This window comes from Chrysochloris asiatica, unplaced genomic scaffold (genome assembly GCF_000296735.1).
Source record: "Chrysochloris asiatica unplaced genomic scaffold, ChrAsi1.0 scaffold00104, whole genome shotgun sequence".
In the NCBI taxonomy this organism is placed as follows: Eukaryota; Metazoa; Chordata; class Mammalia; order Afrosoricida; family Chrysochloridae; genus Chrysochloris; species Chrysochloris asiatica.
Window position 1 is genome coordinate 1214100 of NW_006408622.1, and position 6158 is coordinate 1220257.

Sequence of the window (6158 nt, forward strand, 5' to 3'; positions counted from 1 at the left end):
GATACTACTCAGTGGAGATTCTACCTCGCTCCATGACCTCTGGATATAGGTTCCTTCTTGAAAGCTTGTACACCAGTCACTTCTTGCCTCTGTAGCACCCCCATTCTGGGTAGCCAATGTCCATGTTGCCCATCCCTGTCCCCACTCCATGTGCAGTGGGCGGGAATGATCCATGCTGTGAAGATTTGTTCCCTCTTTTGAGCTACTGCTTTCATAGGTGTATGTCAGGCTCATAAAATTATATCAGATAATTCTTTTTTCCATCTTCTTTCTTCTTCTAGTTGAGCTCTGATCATGCAGTGATTGAAGCCAGGTCAAGTGGGTATTATCTGCAAGTGTGGGTGTGTACTTATGCATGTGCCCTCTCTTCTTATCAGCTGGATGCTTCACTCTCCACTCTAGTCCTCTGTGGCTATGTCACAGACTCTGGGTCCAAGAGTCCCCTGGACTTGCCACACTGATGGTCAACCATGTCTCCATCTGGGTTCACAGGAGTCTATTGAGTGTTGTAGGGCTCAGCTTACAGCTTCATTGCTGCTTTTCCCTCACTTCCCTTTATTGGTGACAAACGTGGTTCCCAATCAGGATGTGTATTCCCATTGAGTTTAGTCTTAGAAGGGGGTTTACACTGAGGGGGACCCAACCACTTGCCTTGATGTCTCCCTGGGTAAGCCACTTGTTTGTTCTTATAGTAATCAGTTGGTCTGCCTATAGTGTTTTGTTTGTTTGTTTGTTTGTTTTAAACAAAAGACATTTATTCAGCATCATGATCAGATGATTACATTTAGCAATCAACAGCATGGGTGTCAGAAAAGAAAAAAATCTACATTAAAACCCTTTGTTGGAATGCTTTACACTTTCCACAGAACAGACACTAAAATAACCTGTTATACAATTAGTCACAAATACAGTCTTCGGGTTTTTGGTTTTGTTTTTTTTTGCCCATACACATAAGTCTAAAACGTGTCTTCTTTGTAGCACTAGGCCCTGCCACCACTGTGCTTGGCTGAGTTCACTAATCTGTTGTAACCTGTAGCTTCCCTGTCACTTCTCTGGCTCTCCTCTCCTGCTAAGCTTTGTTTCCTGGCAATCATTAAAACCTTCTGCCACTCCCATAGCTACTGCTGCTGCTTGAACCACCACAGCCACCTTGATTTCGTGGTTTGGCAAAATATTGACCTCCACCACTGGGTGGTCTTTTTCTTCATTCCACCATGAAGAGAAGATCATTTGAAGGGCCACAGGAAGTTATTTGCTTCTTTGAAATGTTTCACAATGGTGTAGATCTCATCAATCAGATCCCCCATGCAGAAGATGCCATATTTACCAAGAGAACGTGCAGTCAACGTGTTATCTGTCAGGACAATTTGCTTCTTATTGATTTTACCATATCCTCGCATGTAGATCAGTTCATTCACCAACTTCAGGTTTGGGTACCCCCAGGCAATATATGGTTCCACAATCCTCATCGTGTTAATTGAAGCCTTGTTGAGCTTAACAAAGGTGCCATTGAAGATCTGGTGAAGGTGAAGAAACTGCAACCACTTTCGAACCTTTGGGCTCACACCATTGATATCTCTGATTCTGATAACAAATGCCAGCTTGGGCTCACCAGGTGCATAGAAGTTGCCCACTTTTCTTGCCTTCATAGCCATTAGAATCTCAGTTCTGTACCTCTTGCCTATAGTGTTTTGTATTTTTCCTGTCAGACTTTCTTTCAGGAAGTATCTCTAGTCTTCTGGAAGCTCCAGGTTGATCTGCTTGTTATTTCAAGTAGAAATTTCCCCTCATAAGATTCTGGATGCTCTACATTACACAAGACCTATGGTCTTGTGTAATGTAGAGGCTCCGCTGGAAGCCTCCTTCACTGGGCACATTGTAGCCCCATTTTAGGTATTCCGATCAGTTATAGGCAGAAGATGGACTTACAAGCTTTCTATGGTGATATTTCTGGCTATTCCTTTCTCTTCCCTTCCAGTGTCTTATTTATAATGGTACATCAGGGAAACCAGGATTCAAAAGACAGCCAAGCATTTTAACATTATTTCCTCACTTTTCCCCATTCAAACCGTCTCCATCTCTGTATCCCAGAGCCCTGTTGTTCCAAGGTTGTGCATACATTATTTGCCTCTGTCCCACTTCAGCTTCATATTCATCCTATCATATTTCATATAATTGAAATGATTACAATCCCCTCCATGCATCATCAAATTACCAAAGGATACACCCCAAGGGCCCACCCCACCCCCATCAGTCAACAAACAGCTCCTCTCCCTCCCTGAGTCTCGTGTCCCCAGCCACTCCATCTGTCCACGCCATCATCTCTGTCTCCACTCCTGGCCTCACTGCCTCTCGGGGTAGGGTCACACTTTCCGCTCTTCTCACTTGATGGTCCCAGGGACCTCCGCTCCTAGGCTGCAAAATCAATCAATCTCCTCCTTTTGCGGAGGAAAAAAAAAAATCTGCCTATACATTTCTGACCCTCAAAGTTAGTCCAAACAGCAGGTATTCACTGTTGTACCACAAGAGTCTTACACCCATTTCCTTTCCTCAGCATAGTCCCAACAGTGTGGAAATCATTCATTGGAGGCTCTACCTATCCCTGCCCCATCTGGAACTAGGCTCCCTCTTGAAAGTTTGCAAGCCAGTCCCTTCTTGCCTTTATAGCCTACACACACACACACATTTTGGGTCTGGGTTGTTTCCATCCCCACCCCCACCCCAAGGTATTGCAGTCAGTTGTAGGCTGAAGATGGGTTTACATGTTTTATGTTGTGATGCTTCTGGCTATCCCGCCCCCGCCCCCCTCCCCAGTGTCTATTTCACAATGGTAGGCAAGGGAGACCAAGATTCAAAATACAGCCAAACATCCTAACATTATTCCCCTCTTTACCCCATTCAAGTCATGCATCAATCCCTGTATCTTGAAGCCCTGTTATTCCAAGGTTGTGCATACATTGTCATATACCTCTGTCCCACCTAGCCCATGTGAGCCTGCCTAACCTAACAGTTGTACTGTCTGCCTTGTTCTTCTTTTTCCCATCCCTCTTTTTATATATTGCCAGCCCCCACCCCCACCCCAGCTCCCAGGCTCTCCTGTGTCTATTCCCTGTCATGTGTTCTTTCTTTCCCTTCCTGCCTCCCCACCTCTCATCCCATACATACCAGTGATCAGCACTTATATATATATACCCCCCCCCTTTGTGGGTGGGTTCTTTTTTCTTTGTTGTTGTTGTTGTTGTTAAGTGCCATCTAGTCAGTTCCAACCCATAGCAACCCTTGAACAGGGTTTCCGAGGCTGCAAATCTTTCTGGGAGCAGAAAGCCTCATCTTTCTCCTGCAGAGCAGCTGGTAGTTTCGAACTGCAGACCTTGCGATTCACAGCCCTATTCGTAACCACTACGCTACCAGAGCTCCTTTTCTTAATCTTTGACAATAATGGTCTTATACAGTATTTCTCCTTTTGTGACTGACTAATTTTGCTCAGCAAAATGTCCTCAAGGTTCATCCATATTATGCGATAGCTTGCAACTGCCTTGTTATTCTTCAAGATAGTGTAGTATTCTATTGTGTGAATGTACCATAGTTTGTTTATCCAGTCTTCAATTGATGGGTACTTAGGCTGTCTCCATCTTTTTGCTATAGTAAATAGTGCTGCTATGAACATTGGTGTGCATATATCTACTCATGTTATGGCTTGTATTTCTTGTGGGTCAACACCAAGTAGGGGAATTGCTGGGACAAAAGGTATTTCTATTTCCAACCTTCTGAGGAAGCACCATATTGCTTTCAAGAGAGGTTGGACCATTTTGCAGTCCCACCAACAATGTAGGAGGGTCCCAGTCTTTCCGCATTCTCACCAGCATTTGCTGTGCTCTGCTGTTATTGCTGGTGTGAGATGATATCTCATGGTTTTTTGATTTGCATTTCTCTGATGGCTAGTGATTATGAACATTTCTTCATATGTTTTTTGGCTGCCCGGATCTCCTCCTTTGTAAAGTGTCTTTTCATGTCCTGTGCCCATTTCTTAATTGGGTTATTTGTCTTTTTCTTGTAGAGGTATTATAGTTTCCTATATATTTTAGAAATGAATCCCTTATCTGATGTGTCATTGCCAAAGATTTTTTCCAATTCTATGGGTTCCATTTTTCTTCTTTTGGTGAAGTCTTTTGATGCACATAAGTTTTTAATTTTTAGTATGTCCCACTCATATATTTTGTCTATTTTTGTTTGTGTACTTTTAAAATGCTTGTTAGTCTGTATATGCCCTGAATTAGTGCCTTCACATTTGTCCCTGTTTTTTTTCATTGATGACCTTCATAATTTTGGGATTCACATTTAGATTTAATCACATTTAATCCATGCTGAATTCATTTTTGTGTAGGGCATGAGGTAAAAGTCTTTTTTCAGTCTTTTGTATATCGCTTTCCAGTTCTGCCAGCACCATTTGTTAAAGAGACTGTCTCTTCGCCATGCAATATACCTAGACACTGTGTCAAAAATCATTTGGCTGTATGTGGTTGGGTTAATTTCTGAATTCTCGATTCTGTTCCATTGATCAATGTATTTTTCATAGTACCAGTACCAGGCTGATTTGACCACTGTAGCCATGTAGTAAATTTTGAAATTGGAGAGTGAGAGACCTCCAACCTTGTTCTTCTTCTTAAGCAGTGCTTTGCTTATCCTGGGTCTCTTTCCTTTCCATATAAAGTTAGTAATTGTCTTTTCCATCTCTTTGAAGAATGCTGTTGGAATCCAGATTGGGATTACATTGTGTGTGTAATTTGCTTTGGGCAGTACTGACATTTTCACGATGTAGAGTTTTCCTATCCAGGAACATGGTATGTTCTTCCAATTCTGTGGGTCTCTTTTGGTTTCTTGTAGTAGTGTTTTGTGATTTTCTTTATATAAGACCTCTGTTTCTCTGCTTACGTTTATTCCTAAATATTTCATTCTTTGCGTGGCTATTGTAAATGGTATTGCTTGCCTAATGTCTTTTTCAGCACTATATTGTTGCTATACAGAAATCCAATTGATTTTTGTATGTTGATCTTATTCCCTGCCACTTTGCTGAATCTTCCAATGAGGTCTTGTAGTTTTTTTTAACTGAGTCTTTGTGGTTTTCTCTATATAGGATCATATCATTTGCAAATAAGGAGAGTTTTACTTCTCTTTGCCAATTTGGATGCCTTTAATTTCTCTATCACATCTTATAGCTCTGGATAAAACTTCAAGCACAATATTGAATAGGAGGGCATCCTTATCTGGTTCCTGTTCACAGAGGGAAGGCTTTCAGTTTCTCTCCATTGAAAGTGATGTAGACTGGTGGTTTTGTATATATGCTCATGATTATGTTGAGGAATTTCCCTTCAATTCCTACTTTGTTGAGTGTTTTTATCAGGAACGGATGTTGGATTTTGTCAAATGCCTTTTCTGCATCAGTCAATATGATCATGTGGTTCTTTTCCTTTTTTCTCATTTATATCATAGATTACGTTGATTTTTTTTCTAAAGTTGAACCATCCTTGCATCCCTCTTATGAAACCCACTTGGTCATGGTGTATTGTTTTTTTGATGTGCTGTTGGATTCTGTTGGCTAGGATTTTGTTGAGAATTTTTGTGTCTATGTTCATGAGGGATATTGGTCTATAGTTTTATTTTTTAGTGATATCCTTCCCTGGTTTGGGTATAAGAGTATTAAGGAGTTTGCCATCCTCTTCTATATTCTGAAATAATTTGAGTAGAATTGGTGACAGTTCTCCCTGAATGCTTGATGTAACTCACCAGTGAAGCCATTTGGGCCTGGACTTCTTGTGGTTGGGAGTTTTTTTGATGACCTGATCAATTTCTTCTTTTGTTATGGGTTTGTTCAAGTTTTCTACTTCCTTCTGAGTAAGTGTGGGTAGGTCATATTTTTCTAGAAATATATCCATCTCTTATAAGTTTTCGAATTTGTTTTAGTACAACTCTTCATAGTATTCTGTTATTATCCTTTTGATTTCATTTGGTTCCATTGTGACATAGCTCATGTGGTTTCTAATGTGAGTTATTTGTGTCCTCTCCCTCTTTTCTTTTGTTAGTTTTGCCAATGGTTTGTCAATTTTATTAATCCTTTCAAAAAACCAGCTTCTTGTACTGTTGATTCTTTCTTTCTTTTT

The 6158-nt window shown here is 40.9% G+C and overlaps 1 pseudogene; it reads right to left on the reverse strand.

Annotated features, from left to right (window-relative positions):
* Positions 1-1118: 1118 nt before the first annotated feature.
* LOC102838365 lies at positions 1119-2557 on the reverse strand (annotated as a pseudogene).
* Positions 2558-6158: the final 3601 nt, after the last annotated feature.